Genomic DNA, 19,943 nt, shown 5'->3' with positions numbered 1-19,943 from the left:
AAAAATTAAAAAAAAAATATCATTAATTGGAGTTCAATATATAAGGTAAAACTTACGTAAAATGGGTGTGTAGTTTTGATGAAAGTATATACCTGTGTAACACAAAGCCCTGTCAATATATGGCAAATTTCATCCCCCCAGAATGTCCCTTATGCCCTTTCCCTCAATCCTCACCTCCATCCGCTAGAAGCAACTACCTTTCAGATTTTTCCTGACCATAGATTAGTTTTGTCCTTTCTGGGAATTCTTGTAAATGGAATCATACAGTGCATACTATTTGGGTAAGACTTCTTTTACCCAGCAATTTTTTTTGACATTCTTCCATATTGTTATTAAACACAACATTCTAAAGCATCTTCTGTCACTCTAAAATGAGCCCAAACAATTTTATTTCTACCAGACTAAGCATACACTCTGGAATTTAACATAAAGACATGGACATCACCATAGTCCTTCACGTCCAATATTATGCTCCTGATGTTGATAATAGTAGCTACACCCCAAAATACACTACTTTGGCATAATACTAATTTAAGCTGAAGGAAATTAAGAAAAAGCAGATTACAGGGATGGCCCTCAGAACTTCTCCTTTTGATCTAAAAGCAGAGCATACGTTTTACCTGGAAAAAGGTGCCCTCCCCACACTAGGTAAAGGAGAACATCCTTATCACTGGGTACTAGAAGTCAACATGGAGGGGAATCTATACTTACTATAAACTTACTATAAACTTACTAAAAATAACAGTATCTTCCATTGTTTCTCTGTATACTTCCTAGTCCCTTTCCCATAAGTAGCCGCCCCTACCTCAGACCCTTTTTCCCTCTGTCCTGGCACGTTTGCATAAGTTCTCACTCTTTGTGAAAATGTATATGAACTCTCAAGACTACCTGCTCTTTTTCGTTTTTCGTTTTTTATATATGGAGGTCTCCATGTTCCTGTAAAAATATTAACATCAAATATGAACTGTGTGCTTTTCTCCTGCTTACCTGTCTTTTGTCACTGTGATTCTTAGGCCAGCCACAGAACCTGAGAGAAGAGGTTTTGTGCTGTACAGTTCTAAGAAATATCTGTGTCCTCAATAATCTCACTTCAAAAGGTACATAAAATATAAGAATACCCAAACATCATATATTCCTGTTGAGGACATACTTAAAAATTCATCAACCATAAACATACTGTAATATTTCTTTAATCTATGTATTTCAATTATTTTTAAATTTTTTTAAAGTTTATTTATTTTTGAGACAGAGAGAGACAGAGCATGAACAGGGGAGGAGCAGAGAGAGAGGGAGACACAGAATCCGAAACAGGCTCCAGGCTCTGAGCTGTCAGCACAGAGCCCGACGTGGGGCTCGAACTCACGGACCGTGAGATCATGACCTGAGCCGAAGTCGGACGCTTAACCGACCAAGCCACCCAGGCGCCCCTGTATTTCAATTTTTACCATATCTTTATATCATGTCAGAAGCTTGCTACCCTCTACACTGAGTAGAACTTTTTCTTTTTTTTTTAAATTTTTTTTTTCTTTTTTTTCTCTTTTTTTTTTTTTTTTTTATTTTTGGGACAGAGAGAGACAGAGCATGAACGGGGGAGGGGCAGAGAGAGAGGGAGACACAGAATCGGAAACAGGCTCCAGGCTCCGAGCCATCAGCCCAGAGCCTGAAGCGGGGCTCGAACTCACGGACCGTGAGATCGTGACCTGGCTGAAGTCGGACGCTCAACCGACTGCGCCACCCAGGCGCCCCGAGTAGAACTTTTTCAAAAGCTGCCCCTTCATCTAATATTCTCAAACTGGAAATATACTTTGCCCAAACCCTCCCAAGCTATATGTGTGATGTAGGTCCATTATCCTCTCTCAGCTTCCATCTTTCAGAATGGACGTATTTCAAATTTGCTAAAGTTTTATCGTGCTTTTAATTAATATGGCAATCAGTTAATGGTTACTTATCATGGGCCTCCTATGATTAACGTGTTATGGAATTGGTGAATAAGACAGATATGGTCCCTGCCTAAGTAAATCTTGATTGATTGATCTTAAGTGAGCAAGAAGGTATGCAAGAATAGTTCAGATGCTATGAAAATGTAAAGCAAGGGCCCTAACTTAGTCTTCCTGAGAAGAGGCATCAAGCAGGGTTGAGGATGATCAAAGTTAGGTAGTCAATGCAACCATCCATCAGGCTTCTAGAAGTTGGCTCCCACAGTTGCAGAACTGGGGGGCAAGCACTTAGCTCACAATTGACCACATGGCGTGAATCAGTCCACTGAGTTTTTGGCTGCTAAAATTCTTTGCCACTCTGGTTTGGTGGTCATTGATTCCCAATTCTTAATATTGCTCTTGGAACATATTGGGAGTGTATTTATTAAACGACTTTGAATGCTCTTATAGTTGCAAAAATAAAAAAAATGCTATTTTCCACATCCACGAGCCGCTAATCTGAATGTGAATAAATATGGATGAGCAGTAACTTATGCATATATTGAAAATATGCCTTCTTAGAGATCTATAATGTTTTTTCTCACTCTAGAAGCCTCATCAAAAAAACAATGGAATGCAGTAGATTTTAAGGATATACATTTTACCAAAGGTACCAAAGCCTTTACTAAACTTCAATCCCTTAGTTGAAGAAAGAATGTTGTAAAAAAAAAAAAAAATCTTGTGGACTGGCTCCTGGGAAGTTTGTAAACAATTTCCTTCTTTCTTTTTCTTTTGTGTCCTTCCATAAAGTAGCCAAGCATTATTCCTATAAGCTATCAATTCTAACAGAAGGCAAATCACATGTATTTATTAACTTTCTTGAATTCTTTTTTTTTTTTTTAGCTTTTTTACTGTTTATTATTTTTGAGAGAGAGAGAGAGAGAGAAAGCAAGCAGGGAAGGGGCAGAGAGAGAGGGAGACACAGAATCAGAAGCAGGCTCCAGGCTCTGAGTGCTCAGGACAGAGCCCGATGCGGGGCTTGAACTCACAGACCACGAGATCATGACCTGAGCTGTCGTTGGCCGCCCAACCTACTGAGCCACCCAGGCACCCCTAACTTTCCTGAATTCTTAACATCGCTTGCTAATCCCTTAAAAAAATTCCCTCTTGATCTGAAGGTAATGGTAGCAATAAAAATACACATTATAGCATCATTAGGAATTGTTTGTTTTGTCTTCAGTCTCTTCTGAAGTTCCTCCACTGGATCAGCTGATAATGATAGCAATCAAAAACATACAGCATGCAGGCGGGGGGCAAGAGAATCCCAGGAAAGACATACAAGACGTTCAATTGGGATTTAAAATTAGATGGAACCAATGAGCCAGAAAACAGATAGGGGAGGCTGCTTGACAGTCGGTAGCAGCAGCAGGAATGAGCATCCACGGAGTAGGGGTCTCAGCTGGGCAGATGTCTGTGCCAGAGTGAGCGAGTGACAGATAAGACAGGATGGAGCAGCCTCCATTCTGGGAAGTGGGTGCTGTCACTACTTGGTACAGTCTCCTTTTGAGGGAGTGGTCCCACTCATTTAAGGAAGGAACACTGTAGATAGAGTTAATAGATGTTGTAGTGGACCTCTGCAAAATTTAAGTACAAACCATGGTGTGATGTTCGTTGCTGAACTATCATATATTGAAGTCCAGGGAAGAAACCACCCAGTTGATGTAGCACTAGCGTATGCAAGCCACGTGAAGTGCATCTTCCCTGCTGAATTATGAGAGATTTCCAACATTCTTTATTCCATAAACCAACATTGATTGCATACTTATCTTGTGCCAGATTTAGGATATTTTTTTGTCCAAGTTGTTAAACAAAAGGGAGGCAAGAAAGCAAGCAGCAGGAAGACCAGGTAGAAGTCTCCCAAAATATTCCTCAGAAGAGAGGATGACGTTCAGGGTCTCACAAAGGGAGAACTTCAGCATTTGCTCATGGGATGGATATGGCGTATGGGAGGAGAGGAGTCAAGGAGGAACCTGCTGTTCTTATGGTGGGCAAATAGAAGAAAGGAGATTGTATTTATCAAGATGGAGGGTCTGTGGGAGGTACTGGGGAAAAAATGGAGAGCTCATTTTGAACATGTGAACTGTGACAACTCCATTAGACATCTAAATAGAGATGTCAAGAAAGCATTTGGGGATACAAGTCTAGAACCCAAGTGCTGAAGGACCACTTTGGAGGTTGTTGTTATTTAAATAGTACTTCAAGCTATGAGACTGGATACGATGCCCTAAAAAGTTACTCAGCTTAGTATTTGAAATAGCTGTTAAGTAGATCCAATTAAAATGAAAGGACATATTAACTTAAAAAATCATTATCCGAGGAATCATAAAGATAGAACTTATAATTGGTCTCCTGAGAGAGGTGGACAGATCCGTAGAAGACTGGATCTGAAAACTACGTAACCCCAAAGACACACAGCGATTGTATCATTTATGCCTGTCCCCAAAGTGTCACAGAGCACCTAAAATATAGATGACGCCCATTCAATATCTGATAAGTGAATGGATGGATCAATGAATGAAGCTTGATGGAGAGGCAGTCAGGCTTCCCAGAGACAGGGAACCATGATTGTAGGGCTTGGGTATCCTTGGGTCTTACACTTTTTAATTTAATTTAATTTAATTTAATTTAATTTTATTTTATTTTATTATTGAAGTATAGTTGACATACAATGTTATATTAGTTTCAGGTGCCTCACACTTCCCTACTGCCTTTTTTCTTAGCTATTTACGACCAAGTCTTAGGATGTGAAATCCCTGTCTAATTCATGGTGTGAAAATTAACCCTACTGTCTTCTTTCCTCTCATAATAGGAACTCATGGATGAACACTCAGGAATCACCAGGCTGAGAGAGAGAAGGGTGAATAAGCCAGAGAACCCCCAGAACAGCTCTGGGGAAGCAGCACTGTAGGCTCTTATTTCTATAGTCACCTTTTATTTTGCAGCCGCAGTTCACGGCGAGGAATACCAATGAGTTGAGGCACGCTGCTAATTGCCAGATCAACATAACCTCTAGGGAGAAAAGCAAAAAAGCATTCCTATTAACTTCAGCAGTGGAATAATTTGAATCTCCTTCTAAGATGTCTTGTCTCTTTTTTGGTTAATTACTGTGGCAAACCCTATTTTCTCTTTAAATCAAGCCCTGCAATGCCCTTAATTCAACTGGGCTGCTACTAAAGTGCAGCCTTCAGGGGAATGAACTGGGAGTCTTTCATCTGAGAAAAAATAAACCTTCTTGGGGGTTATAGTTTTGTCACTGATCTCAACAAGGATGGCATAGTGTTGGCCAGCCTGCACCTGTCAGGGGGTGGGGGGACAGCCCTCCCACCTTACCACCCTGCTTCCAGGAGAAAAAGCATCCTCACCCTGCTTGAGGATGCTTCTGTGTACAGTCACCACTCACTTCTGTTTCCTCCCGAAAACCATCATCTCTCTTATGCAATGTGAAGTGAACACTGTTCAGAAAACTTTTTGCTTCATGTTGGCCAGGGCAGATTCGCCACGGGCTCTGGCCAGGACAGCTCTTGCTTGTTGAGCATGTACTGTGTGCTGAGCACCTTCTGAGCACCCTACCCAGAGGCGACCATTGAACACAGCAAGCCGAAAAGTCATTACTATGGTATAGCCTGACTGCAGAAAAAGAGAGGGAGAGGGCTTAAGCAATTTGCCAGCTGATGGGCTGCTAGTGCTAGTGCGGGAGAAGACAGGGCTGCAGGATCCAGACATAAACTCAGAATCACAGCAGGTTGGTGCCCTCATGCTCTCTAATTGGATATTTTATTTGTTTTGTTGTTCAATTGGACGGTAAGCTTCTAGAGGTCAGGGACCCCTTCACAGCACTCATTCCAGGGTTGGGGGAAGCCACCTCTGTGAAAGCTGAGCCAGACAGCAGGATGTTGAGCAGGCATTGGCCAGGCATCCTGCCCTGTGGCCTCTTGGCATTGCAACATGCATGGACTCTACTTTCCTATGGAAACTTTTATGGTGCTGCTATCCCTGCCCTTCTAGAGAGTATGTTCCCCGAGAACAGGATCTATATAGCTTTCTATCTACCAGCATGCCTCTTCTCCTAACTCCCCAGGGTAGCTAACAGAGTAAGTCACTCTGCAGAGTGCTGTATGTACAACGTCCTCTTACTTGTCCTGGATTCACTTATTGACCAACGCAGGGTTCACTGGAGAGGGTGAGAAAATGAGAGATGGCGTCTGCTGAATAACTTTTTGTGTACACACATGTATACCTGTCCTGTAAGATCTCCAAACAAGACTTTATGTTTCTCTTCTTTGAATGCCCCATCAGCTAGAATAATACCTGGTCCTCAGTACCTGCTTAATACTTTTTTTTTTTTTTTTGTATGAATACATCACACAAAAATGCACTTGAAATTTTTTGGTCTGTTCAATGCTGATGATTCTTTTCTTTTTCTTTTCTGGTATGTTCCCTCTCCACGGGGAGTCATGAAAGCCAGTATTCTATTCAAGAAATTTTTTAAAGAATGTAATAAGAGTAAAAAGATCAAAAATGAACTCAAGACCAGTGGTTTTAACTGGGACACATTTCATAAACAACAGTAATGTCTCCCCAATGATTTTAATATTTTATCACTTATTGTTATAAATTGTAGCATTTCTTAATAGGTATGCATATATGTAGTTAGTGCTTTTATGAATGCAAAGCTTGGCCTTATAATTACATATTACTGAGTCATCATAATTAATGAAATTCATGGAAAGAACACCAAGAACAATACCATTTCATAATAGAGAATCAATCTGCTTAACTTTCTCTATGGAATTTCTGATAAATGATGTGTATAGAATTTTACCAATAAATGAAGCCGAGATTCTGGTTTGAGTCTTATTTTAAAACTCAATACACCATAATAAGTACTCATTATAGACCTTTTGTATGCTGGGCACTGAAGATCTGGTCAATAATACACATACATGCCTAAAACCCTCAGGATGCCTAGACCTGACACTTTCCAAAATTATCTATAATCAGGGTTTCATAAAAGAAAAGAAGTAACTGTTTGAACGTATTGTTTGAACTGTTTGATCTTTTGAAACACAACCAGTGCAGAAGTATTTCTATGCAAATAAAAGAATCAATTTTAATTTCTTTCTGATATGCAGCTTTATGGGAGCTGGGAGATAATTTTTCAGATGCAAGGATCTTTTCAACACCTTTTATCAGCATAGAGAAAGAAAACCAACATTTATTGAGGAACTACTAGCTCACAAATGTTAGTGATAAGGATCACATACAGACTTTTAAACAATGCAGATTCTTGGGCTCTGCCACCAGAGATTGTGACTCAGGAGGCCCAGAAAGCTGGCCTGAGATTGAGTGCCCTTAAAATATTATGAAAAACACTTTGTCCCTCTACAGCCATTAACTGAACTGACTCTGGCTTTGTCCCAAGAGACTGGCTCCTGATTCTTGAGGTGCCCTCAGCTTTTGACTTCTACTTCTCAAACTGGTGCTCCTTCCCTACTCCTGTAAGACTCCTTTTATTTCAAAACCTAGTTTCCTTATTCCCTCAGCTGCCAGCAGTTGGCATTATGTGAAACCAAGCTGTCAGGAGTGACCACAGCCTCACAGCTGGCCCCGATTCCTGACACAGATGCCCTCATTTAATGTGTCCCCTGGCCCCCTTGGGGGTCACAGTTTCGGCTCCTGACCTACTCCCTCACCCAAAGCTCCCAACCCAGCCAGCATCTCAGGTAGTACTAAGCCACTCCATTCAGGCCATGGGGATCACACTCTCATTTCTCCTTTGGAAGGTATTTGAAGAATTCAGATCAAAAAGATTTTCACATGAACATGGGTCTCTTTAAGATAATCATCATCATCATCATCTAATACCACAAATATATAACAACATTAGTGTGAGCATTTACTGAAGATGCACTATGTGTTAGGCACTGTGACGTCACCTTGTTCCTTCTTCACACGGCCACGTGAAGTAGGTCTGTTGCTGTCCCCACATTACAGTTGAGGGCTCTGGGGTTCAGAGATTTTTGTTGCTTTGTCCAATGTCAAGGAGGGAGCCAACTGAAGAAAGTATCTCCAGCAGAGCAGTTTTAGGCACTGGAACACAAGGACACTATCCAGAGGCAGAGAAACTTTCCAAGTGTCTACAAAACTGTCATTGACAGCTCACTCATAACCATAAGTACAACCTTGATCAAGTGGCCCAGGACATCAGGAAAATGTAAGGAGACAATCGTATTACTTCAGGTAGCGTTAGCTGGGATAAAAAGTCAACCCCCCAGATACATAACAACTTGTGTTTATTTCTTGCTCATGTTCCAGTTCTAAGTAGTTCTGGTCACCAGAGAGTTTGGCTCTAAGCAGCATCTCAGAGGCCCAGGCTGAGCGAGGTTCTGCTGCCCTCAACTTTCACAATTGCTCTGGTCACCTCTATCCAGTTGTGGGAAGAGGAGAGAATCTGGAGCATCACACAAGAGAAGTGTTGGGCCTGGCCAGGAAGTGGGTCCACCTCCTGTGGTCCCCTTTCATTGGCTGGAACTCAGCAAGTTGCCCTACCTAATTGTAAAGGAAACTGGCCAAGGTTGTCTGACCGAATATCCAAAAGGCAGGACAGAACCGGTTGGTGTAAAGCCAGCCGTCCCTGGCCTGGTGCCTCTTCCTACCCTCCAGAGAGCATTCATACATAGCTCATCCTTCTATAGAATGCACCAGCTCCCCTCTCTGATGGAGACAATCTATGTCTTACGCTGCCAGTGTGTCAAGCTTAAAGTCCAAGTTCTCAGGGTGCATGCAGCCCCTCCGGCTGATCTGAATGTAGTTCCATGCGCTTCAACAAACTTAAAGACAAGTTAAAGTTGTTTTTCTACCCCTCCTCACTGCCACCACACTCATTCCTAACTCTGAAGGAGGGACAAGATAACCACAATAAAAACGTCCCATGTGGTGGGGCGCCTGGGTGGCTCAGTCGGTTAAGAGTCCGACTTCAGCTTAGGTCATGATCTCATAGCTTGTGAGTTCAAGCCCCGCGTCGGGTTCTGTGCTGACAGCTCAGAGCCTGGAGCCTGTGTCTCTTTCTCTCTCTGCCCCTCCCCCACTTGTGCTCTGCCTATTAAAAGTAAATAAATGTAATTAAAAAAAAATGTCCCATGTGGAAAAGGGAAGAATGTGACACACACAGCAATTGCTGCAATGATGAGATAAATCCTGTCGGACAGAATTTGCAAGGGGCAAGGTCCCTCTGCCCTCACATGGGGCAAAGTTCCTTGATTCAACACCATTTCTCCTCTCCAGTCTAGAAGGAAGTGCTCTGCCCACTGAGTCCTGTGAGTCTGCCTCCGGAAGGTTCTTTCTGGTTCCTTATTTCATGTGTTCACTATGGAAGGGAACCGCAGGACATTTGACAGTGAAGGGGAGGAAAACAACCATTTCTCTTCTCCTCTCTTATCTACCAGTGACTGGAACCCACAAATTAAGCTGACAAGAGCCAGATTAACAGGAGAAAAGGTATATTATGCACGCATATGGAGGCTTTCATAGAAAAAGAGTGTAGACTCAAAGAAGCGGTTAGACCCAGGGGCTTATATGCCATTCTAACAAAGAGTGATAAATTCTGGAAAAGTGACAAGACAAAAGGAAGAGGTTTGGGCTTAAAACTGTGGGAAGGTGGATACATGGGTAAAACTAATGGAAGATGAAGATTATTTTAGGAAAGTTTGCTATGCAGATCCAACTCGGTGTCCATTTTTCTGGAATGGTGGTTATTTGCCTCCTGGTATGGGAGAGGGGAGGGGAAACCCCTTCAGGAATGAAAATTTATGCCCTGCTTTTAAGCAGACAGAAGACAGAGACGTTTTTTCTGTATAAGCTGGGTTTTTTTTTTAATATTTATTTATTTATTTATTTATTTATTTATGCATTTAAGAAAGAGAATCTGAAGCAGGCTCCACATTCAGTGCAGAGCACGACACAGGGCTTGCTGCCACCACCCTGGAATCATGACCTGAGACAAACTCAAAAGTCAGACACTCAACTGGTCTGAGGGTCACCCAGATGCCCCTGCTTTCACTGCTTCTTAATTGCCTTCAGCTCGAACGTTTCTTATGTCACAATGGCATATCTTGGGGTGATATGTTCTGGTTCCTTTCAGTAGGGCTGTGAGCTTCCATGGCCACCTTCTACAGGTTGGAGGGCTAAGGTTTCTTTAAGATTCAAAGGTTTTTGGCTAGGGAGTTTTGTTATTCTATCTATTCTCGTTGGCAGGGTAATTCCTCCAATTCTTATGATCTGTGTGAGCCCACTCTCTATTCCATATGTCAGGAACCCAAGCACAGTTTCTAGATTAACTCTCAAGACTGCATTGTTTCTGTTTTCTTCCTGGACTCCTTCATGTAATGGCATGCTTCCTTCATGTAATGGCAAGGCCATTGAAGCAATTGCTTGGGGCAAGGCCACATCCTTGATCTGATATTTGCCACAGGGATGGGCCACTTTATTTAACTAAGTCCTGATGAATTCTTACTGCTCAAACCTTTCCTCAGTCCTTCTTCTAAAAGTTTGGAGTCTAGATGTTATCTGCTGTTTTTAACCCTGTGAGACCCTATATTTATTCACATTTTCTGCTCTCTTTTATTTTTGCTTGCAAACTGGTCAAACTTTTCTAAATTATTCTCTTTCTTACAACACATTGCTAAATGCAGTGAAGGGCAAGCAGCATATACAAGTGTTTCTAGCTCTCTTCCACCACTTTCTATAAGGTCACAGGCTCTAGAAGTCCTCAGCCAGCTTACCAAGTCATGCTAGGCAATAATTTTACCACATGTTTTGTTTTGACCTAACAGGAGATGTATCATTGTGGAGCTGTTTTCAACATGTAGCTTCCCAAGATCACAGGCCTTCTCCATCTAGTTGTAAAGAGGGGAGGAGGCTGGGATGTGGTGAGCACTGCCACCACTCACACTGCATTGGCTATTGGTTACACTCATTCCTGTGGCCACACACAACTGCCAGGGAGACTGGATGATGAAGGGTAGCCGAGCACTCTGTATCAAGGCCCCTGGAAAATGACTCATGGCCAGTGACTTCCCACTCACTCCACTAAAGTCTGACTCTGGCCACCTTTTAGCCTCAGGAGCACATCTATGTTCTGGTGCAGAAGTCGGGCCAACGTTGCCTCTCCCTAATGGGATGTATGATGGAGTGGTGGCCACAGATGTGGGAAACTGCCTGCTGGCTCTGCCTTTCCCAGCCCTGAGTGCCTGGGTTCTGTGTATTCCCCTCTGCACTGCAGAGACGAGAGTAGCTCCTGTCTCTAGGATGCAGCACCTGACAAATGAAGACTGAAACTCATGTTTTCATCTCAGAGTACATTTCCTAAATGCCTGAAGAAGAGAAGAATGTGGCTTTTGGAGAACATCTAACGAAGTCTGCTACAACTCGGAAAAAGAAGCTTGTTCTCATCACCTTTAGACAGGCTTCAAGTCATCAGATCGACATGATTCATCTCCCTAGAGCTTTGGTGTTGTTATTGGTTTTGGTCTTGTAGGATGAGGGCTAGGAAGAGGAGTTTTTTTTTTTCCCTGCCAAAAGCTCCTCAGATGCCTTTGCCCTACCTGCACCCCACCTGGGGGGACTTCATAAACTATCGACCCTCTCCGTTGGGAAAGGAATGATACACTTGACATTTGGGTTCAAAAACTCTTTAAATCCCAAGTGCTGCCTTTTAGAAACTTCTTGGTCAGTTGGAATGTCACTGTCCCATTGACCTCACTGGGTGCTGTGGTAGCACACTGAACTCTTAAACTTCTCTAGAGTTCTCCACTGCCCCAAGCCAGCAAGAGATAAATCAAAATGTCAAGGTTTTATCCTGCATGCATATCCCATTAACATCTCCATCATTCTTGATAAGCATTTAATGGAGTACAATAAATGTTTTAGCACTGAATCAGGGCAGACTATGAACTCGGGGACTCCTGGAAGACATCTGGGAAGGGAAGGAACATGGACAAGGCACAGGTTGTGGTCACCAGCCTTGAAGGATTTGCAGACATTCCTCAGTGATGTGCTAGGACCACTGCCAAGAGCCTAATCTAAGGAGAGAACATCAAATCCAAATGCATGCTGGTAAAGCATGTAGGCTTCTTTTAGATAGAAGAGTTACTTTTCAGTAATAAGAATTTAAATTCTGGCCTGTCCTTTAAAAGCAGAATTTCTTTCATCACCAAAGAAATAAGGTTGGGAAAATGCATATCTTGGGCAGGTGCATATACATTCATTCATGTTCCATTGATCTGAGTTGCGTGACCAAAGCCCACAGTTAATGAGATGGAAAGGGGAACCAGTATTTTGTAGTAGTTTATGAAAGGTTCCTTGACCCACGTGTGGTAGTTATGGGTCAGATATGCCATGTTGTTGTTACCTTGCTGATGCTGCCTTCTGTAGCCACAGGGAATCCAGTGAAACCAGTAGATTCTGAGCGTAAGCTGTCACCACACTTTCTGCACATAAAATTAGTTACCTGGTCAGAAGCCTTGCCCTGTGAAGTGGTATTGAGACAAGGAAACTAAAAGGACCCATGAAAAACTTTTTTTGCTCCTTTCCTTGCTTCTGTTCTTGCTAGAATCCGCATCCCTGCCTTACACACACCTTATAGAATAATGTATGTCCTCCTTGTAAAGGTGGATTTAAGGATTTCTTTGGAGTCTTCCAGCACAATAGATAACATCTCAGGAGTGATCGGGTGGGGTCATCATGAATATTTTTCAAGACTGCTGACTCATCAAGACCCCTGGTTCCGCAGCAGAAGGGACTTACAGAGAACACTTAAAAACTCATCTTTGTTCGCAGATTACTGAGAAGACATGTGCACCAGACCATCATCCTCAGTAAAAACCCAGGCCCTAAAGAGGAGACTCACTCTCCTTTCCTTTCCGAGTCTTCTCATGATGCTCAGTCCATACCTACACTCTTCTCTGTATCTTTTATAAATTCTGCTTTCACTTCTTCCCCACTAGTGTTTGATTTCTATCCTGCAAGAAGCCAAGGACACTCTTGGCTTGTCCTTTGGGATACCCTTCTGGGTTCTCACACCCAGTAAGCCTATATCAGTATGACAGCAGATGAGGTCTTTAAAAGTTCACTGACAGAGGCTGTGGCAGAACTATGGCAATAGGGAATGCAAATCCATATTAAGTGTAAGTGAGGATCTCAACGAATAATTCTACATCCCTTTCTTCTACATGATGAAGGTGGGGGTCCAATGCATCCAACCAGGTGGCTAGTTGGCCACCAAGAAGACAGAAACAATGAAAACAGTTCAAAAACATATTTCTCTGTGTTTTCTCATTTTGTGAAAGAGTATTCCTGCAGAGTTTTGTTTAGATCACCTTGAAAACAAATCATCATCACAAAGACCTAGTTTTATTTTACTTTTCAAATGTAAACAGATGAAACCTCTCTGAAAAAGCATCCATCTTCAAAGTCTAGCATCCATCAGTGTTCTCTTCTATTAATTATTTAGATGTATTAGACTGAAGAGATCAAAATATGATAATAATAATACCACCAACAACAATTCATATTCACTAGGTGTTAGGCTCTGTGCTAAATAATTTACATGCACTGTCTAAATTAATAACTGCAATAATTCAATGAGTAGGTACTGTTATTAACTTTATTTTACATGTGAGGGAACTGAACTTGAAAGAGAGTAAGTAATTTACACAAGGTCATCTAGCTAGTGTAAGAGGCAGGGACTGAACCTTGCCTTTCTAATCAATAATGTGATTCCAGGTGCTTGCCATAAGGCATGGTTGTTGTTGCTGGTTACATTGCTGCAGAGCTGGGTACTATCCTAGCCTGTGTGGCTGAGGATATTTGGGGGCTCTGATTTCCATCACACTTGGATCATATAAATGAATAAGCAAAAAGCAGGATGTAGATTTTCCTCTCTGACTACCCATATCATCAAAACCTATGCTCTTTCTGCTAGAACATAGACACACAAACGCACACACACAGTGTAATATATATATATACCTACCTATACCTATATATATATATACCTAATATATATATATATACCTATACCTATACACACGTATATACAGATATACACATAATGCATGTACAGACCCCCGGATTGAAAATTAAAGCAATTGCTTATGTTCTTGTCTCTTGCCTGTAACTTTCTTGTGCAGTTTTTCTCACACTGGGATCACAGATCCATCAGCCTCCTCAGATGTATTTTTAGGGTTTTGTGTTTGCTGTATGGGTATTTTAAGTTGTATAGTCAAGAAACAGGTGGGGTAGATAGAAAGTGGTTGCAAATCCTTTACTGTTCCTGCCTTTAAGAGGTGGTGTCTATTTCTCCTCCCCTTGAACCCGGGCTGACTTCGGTGACTTGCTTGACCAATAGAATGTAGTAGAAATGACATTATAAGGCTTCTGAAGATAGAGCATAAGAGGTCTCCACCTTCTAACCCTGCCATCTTGGTGTATTCTCGCTGGGGACTATAGGCGGCCTTTGATGAAGTCTGACAATCCTGAGCCTGCTATACTGGAGACACCTCCGGCCAATGGTCCCCGCTGTGCTAAGCCTTCTAGCCATCCCTGCAAAATGCCAGATGTGTGAATGAAGCCACCTTGGAGCCCTTGGAGCAGCCCATCCACAAGCTGAGTACACAGGGCAGAAGAATCATCAGCCAAGTGCTGCATGAATATGTGAATGATGCAATGACAAAATTTAATAAAATGGCTGCTATTTAACTCTCTGAAAGTTAATTCTTAGGCAGTGATAGACAACTAGTCCAATAATGTACATCTATTCCAAAGCATCTCAACGTTTTTGTTTTTTTTTTTTTTTTTAATTTTTGGGACAGAGAGAGACAGAGCATGAACGGGGGAGGGGCAGAGAAAGAGGGAGACACAGAATCGGAAACAGGCTCCAGGCTCCGAGCCATCAGCCCAGAGCCTGACGCGGGGCTCGAACTCACGGACCGCGAGATCGTGACCTGGCTGAAGTCGGACGCTTAACCGACTGCGCCACCCAGGCGCCCCTATTCCAAAGCATCTCAATCTGGATCTACAAATGTTTTTGGTAAGCAACAAGATAGTAAATATTTTAGACTTTGAGAGACATAGAGACAGCATCTGACACAATTACTCAATTCTGCTGTCGTATCATTAAAGCAGCCATAGACAATGTGTAATGAATGAGCCTGGCTATTATCAATAAAACTTTATTTACAAAAATGGACAGCAAGCTGGATTTAGCTGCAGAAGATGGTTTGCTGGCCAAGCACTGTCATATTTTGGTATTTGCTTTTTTTTTTTTCCTTTTAATATTCAAGTTGGCCTCATGTAGTACTACTTTAAATGTGGGTTATCGAGACAGGAATGCAAATTTAATGCTGAATGATGTAAAAACACACTCTGTAAATACATTTTACATAAGAGAAAGTGTCAGGAGACTTGGTCTATGATAGGATAGATAGATAAAGGAATTTAAAGGGAGTTGCCCTATTGCAGTCCATACTCAATTTGTGTGATTCAGCTTTAACAAAGCAATATTAGGTCACATCCGTGTTGCTAATGGAGATTTAATTTATTTGGTTGCTAATTCCTGTTTAATTCGAAAATGTTTTTGATGTATAGTTGTGTGAAAACTACAAACATATAGAACTTTTACCTAGTTTTATATTGAAACACATCACAACATTATTATACTAAAGATAAATTGAGTCGACTGTGGGGGACCAGGAGAAATTTTTTTTCTTATGAGTGCTTTGTACCTTCTCTGTGTGAAAAATGTAAGAAATACTGCCCTTAGGCCCCCACAGCCATGGTGTTGGTCACCATGACAACCATTCATTGACCTGTGTTTGGCTAGCTCATGTTGCTGCATTTTCAATGCCAGTATACAGTATCTCCACTTAAGGTGTTTCCAGAATCTTCCTTTGATTCAGAAGTTCCTATCTGGTGTCCATTTAGCTGGCTCCCATAGGTCCAATGAGTCTTCATAGTTTCTTTTCTGCCTGGTCTGGTTAGCATTTTTGGTATACATAGTTTCTCGAGTAACATTCCCCCAAATACTGATACCAATTTAAATTAACAGCCGTTGAGCCAGCAATATTACAAGGTTGCTCTCTTCCTGCTGGCCCATGGCTAGACTACATTCCCAATGGCAGTCAGGCAAGGGGTACGTGACTGATTCAGGCATGGGGACTGTGGGCAGAAGTAGTACATACCGCGTCAAGGCCCCTAAAATGTCCCATGGCATCCTACCAACCCTCTCTTCTCTCATCCTGTGGGGACATGGAGAGAATGTGTGGAGGGCTCCAAAGCCGTCAGGGGATTGGAAGAGCCTCAAGTCAGAGGAGCCTGTGTCCCTTTCATCACAAGGAAGGGTGTCAGCCAAACACCCTATTGAACTGCCACCTAAGCAAAATTCACATCTGATATGGGATTGATTTCAGCACCAAATACAGCAGTCATCCCTAATTTACAGGGGGAAACTATCATTGTTGGTACTTTCCTGTACAAAATTGCATCATCCACATTCTTCTCTTGAATCTTTGGCATGGAGCATTGCTTATCAGCTAATGACGGCAGCAGATAAGCAAACAAATAAACAAGTAGCAAAGGAAGATACATTGTAAACTTAAGGAATACATTTTAATCTGTAGCTCAGCAATTTGTTTTATTGCTCTTCAGGTATGTCCACGGTTATAATTTTGTATTGATCACATAGGAGAGACAGATGTTTCGCAGAAAGAAAGCTATTTCTAGTATATCAGTATATACTATTTCTAGTATATAAGACGAATGCAGCATATTGATATTTGAAAGTTTCACGAACATCTTCAGGTGTTGTAGAATCATTCAGTTAAAGCACGCCATGAATAGGGACCACATCCCTGAACCATGACTGTTTCTGATTTGTGTTTCATTCAGAATTTTGCCATTTTGCAACTTTGGTATATGGTGATAATATCATGAAACAGTAATTTAAGGTTCTTTCCTGGTAATCCCTAGTACTCCTGGCTCTTTCTCCAGCTCAGGGGGTGAAGGCATGTTGCCATCAATCCTCAAATAAGGAATGTATCTGTAAAATAAAGAGAAATAAAGAGTCAGATATTTAGCTTCTGATTTTCTTTAGCTACAGTGGGTTTTAAGAGAGAAAATTTGGAAGACTGTGCCATTATGAAGAGCTAGTTTCATCTATATCCAGGCTGGCTAAAGATTCTCCAAACTGTAGGTGGGAGAAAAATCTAGAGTGGAACCAAGAGAAGTAGACACTGGTGGCCCAGAACTAGGAGCCATTTCCCCCGCTCTCCCCACCCTAGGCTGACTCCAAGGTCAGGGTATTGAAACAATCCCAGGGTGGGATTCTCTCCCCAAAAAGAGAGAACACATGACTTGCTTTTCCTGGGGAACCATGGGAGGCAGAGAGATACGTAGTACCCCACATCCAGGAAGGTGTAAAGTAACAAATGGAACTGTACAAGCCATGAACCAGAGAGACTCCAGGCTGTCCCATCACTCCAGCAAGACACAGCTGTGACTTGTGAGCCTGCCTGAAAGGTGGAAAAAAATAGCTGGCAAGAGGACCAGACTTCAGAGACTTTGAGACTGCAGGGAGGGGTGTGGTGGCAGATCTTGGATGGGCCTGTGGTTGGACATTAGACAGCAATGAGGACATTTCAGCATGCATGGATGAATGATGGCTAGAGACCAGACACTTCCTGTAGGGCCTCAGACCACGAAAGCTGCTCCCTCATGTGGTCATGAATTTTACTTCAATGAAACTTTAGTTTTATTTTAAGTACAAATACATTTGAGTATAAATAAATAAGACTTATTTATTTTTCCTTTGTTAAGATAAAATTAACATACTGCACAGTTCACCTTTTAAAGGGTGCAATTCAGTACTTTTGAGCATATTCACAGGCTCATGCAACTATCACCACTGTCTATTTCCAGAACATTCCATCACCCCAAAAAGAAACCCCATACCCATCTGTAGTCATTCCCTGTTCCCCCCCTTGCCCCAGTCTCCAGGAACCACTAATCTACTTTAGGTCTCTATGGATTTGCCTAATTTCAGACATTTCAATATAAATGGAAACATAAAATACTTGTTCTGTGACTTTGTTCACTAAATATAATGTTTTCGGGTTAATCCACATTGTAGCATATATCACTACTTCATTCTTTTTTATGGTGAAAAAAAATTCCATTGAATGCATATACCACATTTTCCTTATCCATTCATCAGTATGGATGTTTGAGTTATTTCTACTTTTTGGCTGTTATGAATAGGCTTCTATGGATATTCAGGTATGAGTTTTTCTGTGGATATGTTTAGAATTATTTTGAGCATTGTATTCATTTTCCATGGTCACTGCAACAAATTACCATGAATACTGGCTTATGACAAAATTTCTTATCCTATATTTCTGTATTTTAGAAGTCTGAAATTCATTTCACTGGACTAAAATCAAGGTGCCAGCAGAGCTTCATTCCCTTCCAGAGGCTCTCCCTTCCTTGCCCTTCCCAGCTTGGAGAGGCTGCCCATAGTCTTTGGCTCATAGTTTTCTTCTTTCATCACCAAAGACAGAAACTCTGGGAAATGATCTTTATCCATTGCCACCTCTCTGGATCTCCTTATTTGTATCTTTCCCTAATTCTTTGATTACTTTAAAGATTACATTGGGCCCACCTTCATCATCCAGAATAAATCTACTTATTTTGCGGTCAGCTGATTAATCTTACCTGCAATCTTACTATCCTTTGCGATGTGCGAATTCTTTGCTTTAATTAATGATTAATTAATTCATTAATTAATTAATAAGCTCTATGCCCAATGTGGGGCTTGAACTCACAACCCTGAGATTAAGAGTTACATGTTCTACTGACTGAGCCAGCCAGGCACCACAATACCTTTGTCATGTAACATATTATAATCACAGGTTCCAGAGATTAGGATGGAATTGCTGGGGCATTTGGTCATCATATCTAATTTTTTGATGAACCACCAAACTGTTTTCCTAAGCAGACATACCATTTTACAACCCAGAAGAAGAGTAAGAGTGTTCAAATTTCTCCACATTCTCAGCAATACTTGTCATGTCTGGTTTTTATTATCGACATTCTTGTGTGTGCCAAGTGTATTATGTGATTGTGATTTACATTCCCCTAATGACTCATGATGTTGAGCATTTTTTCATGGGATGCAAGCCCATTTGTACATCTTCTGCATAGAATTATCACTTCATTTAAATTGGGCTTCTATGTTTTTTATCATACATTTGTAAACGTTCTTTGTATATTCTAGATACTAGACCTTTATAAGATGTGTGATTTGCAAATATTTTCTCCCATTTTATGACTTGCCTTTTCACTTTTTTGATGGTGTCCTTTGAAACATAAAGGTTTTTACTTTCGTGAAGTCCAGTTTATATATCTTCAAATACATTAGTTATTTCTTCTGCCTGTTAAAATCTGCTTTGGGCCTCTTTAGCTAAATTTTAATTTCAGGTATCATCTTTTACAACTCTAAAATTTCTATTTCATTACTTTTATAATATCTATATCTATATATTTATTGATATTTAATTTTGTGAATCATTGTTCTTACACTTTTCTTTAATTATTTAGACGTGGTTATCTTTAGTTCTTTGAACATATTTATAATAGCTGATTTAAAGTCTTTGTCCAGTAAGTCCAACATCTGTCTTCCTTATAGATTTTTTTTTTTTTTTCCTGTCTTTGGACTGTACTTTCTTATTTGTCTTATGTCTCATAAATTTTTTGTTAAAAACTAGGCATTTAGAATTATATGATAATTCTGGAAATCAGATCCTCCTCCCTTCTCAATGGTTATTTTTTTTTTTTTTGCTATTTGTCTATTTAGTGATTTCTTCGAAGTACTTATGTAAATACCGTCTGTATTCCTTGTGTTTGCAGCCATTGTGG

This window comes from Panthera leo, chromosome A3, assembly GCF_018350215.1.
Source record: "Panthera leo isolate Ple1 chromosome A3, P.leo_Ple1_pat1.1, whole genome shotgun sequence".
In the NCBI taxonomy this organism is placed as follows: Eukaryota; Metazoa; Chordata; class Mammalia; order Carnivora; family Felidae; genus Panthera; species Panthera leo.
Note: the sequence above shows the minus strand (reverse complement) of the source record.